Raw genomic sequence first — 2,223 nt, 5'->3', positions numbered from 1 at the left:
TGGAATCGCCACCCCAAATATACCCAGGAATTGGTGTAACGTTTAAGGAAGCAAAATGTGTGTTGGCCTGTGTTATTTTTAACAGGCCTAATGATAACTGCTTCAAACCGAAGCTTCAATCAAGCCAGGAGATAGTAGCAAAATACTACACAGGAGTGGTGACAAAGGTCGACTAGACCAAACACTGACCAAGGGCCTAAACTCTTTGCAAGTCCCACCAGCCAGGCCAACTGCTGGATCTTCAGTACTTTGGGAAGCAACAGTGCCCATTGTGCCATCACTCTAGACCAGTGTTTTCTTTATTACGAGAGCTCAAACAACATTAGTCTTCAGACTGATCCATCTGTCATCTTTGCAAGACCAACATTGTCCAAAAATGTGACTTATTGCCCAAAAAAATACTAGACCTCCTGTCTGCCCGTGATGGCACAATGGGCAAAAATTGTCCAAAAATGTGACTTACTGACTTACTAAAATATTTATATGCCAAACTCTTTATGAGAGAAAAGTGGCATATAAAGACCACAATTACCCATAAAAGGCAAACAGTAGAAAAAAATAGCAACACGCCAGTACAGATAAAACTATTCAGAGAAATTGAAACAGTTCCAGCAACTTGCCTGCCAAGCCTTATCTGAGTTATGAAGATGTCCATGGTATATTACCATGTGTTCATTTTGTTCACCACAAAACTCTTACGTTAATTTTGATATACACACACTGTTTTCAGGGTTGCAAATAATTTTGATCAGGAGAGCATCCAAAAGGTTGGGCAAGACAAGACATGTTGTGAGGGCCAAAGTACACTTTACATCAGATGTATAGCTTGGCCCTGCATTTTTTTCTACCTGAAGGTCAGAAGGAGAGTCAGAATCATGACTGCGCAGAGCGGAGGTATTTAAGCCCCTTTCCCTTATGCTGCAGTCCAAATGAAAATCAAGCCTTTAAAGGAGCTTCTACTGGTACCAAAAGAACCTTCCCTTCTGGGGACAATTTTTGTCAAAAGTACGGCATGGTGGTAAAGGCTTAAATGTCTCCTCTCTGTATATACTGTCCAGATCTTGACTGGCCTTCCTGAAGCAATTTCAGTTAACAAACACACACACGTGGATGCACGCATGTGAGCACATCAGGCCACACAGGTGCTCTTCTCTGTTGTCTCAAATTGTAAACTCAAAGCAACTAGTCTTAACAACCATTTATTTTTTGCGTTCTATAGCCACCAATAACAGGATAACATAATTCCATCTAAATTAGTGTTGAAAGTTTGAAACTAATGAATGAATAATGAACACCTGTGGAAAAGCGGTTTCTAATCCTTTATTCCTAAATTAAGCCTTCAAAACAAGCCAACGGAAAGCTTCCTCCAGGTGTGAAGCAAAGAAGGTTCAGTCTATTAAAGGAAGCGCAATTCCACTGGTAATCATATGAAAATTCCTCATACCATTTCCATGCACAAACCAATGCACTTTACCAATGTACAAACCAATGCACTTAGCAATGCACTGCTAATCATATGAAAATTCCTCATACCATTTCCATGCACTTTTACGTTCAGACTTAATAACCAGACCAACCATCCAAGCTATTTCAGTGTCAAATAGGTACACGTACTCCCATTCATTTCACAAATACAATCTCTCATTTTGTCCTTTCCCATTTCTGAGCTTATTGTTATTAACACTATTGTTTTAATACATGCATCTTCTCCGTCTCCAGGAGACTGCAGCACCTTCCTTACAAGGAAAGCCTACAATAGCATTAAAATTTGTATTTTGGGGGCTGATAGGCCACAGTCAAATATTTAAGAATTTGTATCCTGCCTTCCTCCCACACATTAGGGGCATCCAAGGCAGCTTAAAAAACACAATATAAAAGGATAAATTAAAACAATACTAAAACAAAACAAGAAGGGAGATCAGATACCAATGGATCAGACTGAGCTATTAAAGTCACATTCATTAAAAATGCTAGTCCATCACATCAACAGTTAAAAGCTTTCTTAAATAAAAATGCCTTAAGGCCCTACCAAAAGGTCTCCAAGGAGGGAGCCATTCTTAATTCCAAGGGGAGGAAATTCCACAAACTAGGAGCCACCCCTGAAAAGGCCCTATTTCTAGCCTTGAACTAAACAAAACAGTTCTTTCCTTACGTTCAGAGCATACAATGTTCTTTAGTTGAGAAAAAAGACAGTTGAGTGCAACTGAGAAAAAAGACAGTAAG

The sequence above is a fragment of the Tiliqua scincoides genome, chromosome 1 (assembly GCF_035046505.1).
Source record: "Tiliqua scincoides isolate rTilSci1 chromosome 1, rTilSci1.hap2, whole genome shotgun sequence".
NCBI classification, from domain to species: domain Eukaryota; kingdom Metazoa; phylum Chordata; class Lepidosauria; order Squamata; family Scincidae; genus Tiliqua; species Tiliqua scincoides.
This window is presented reverse-complemented; position numbering follows the sequence as displayed.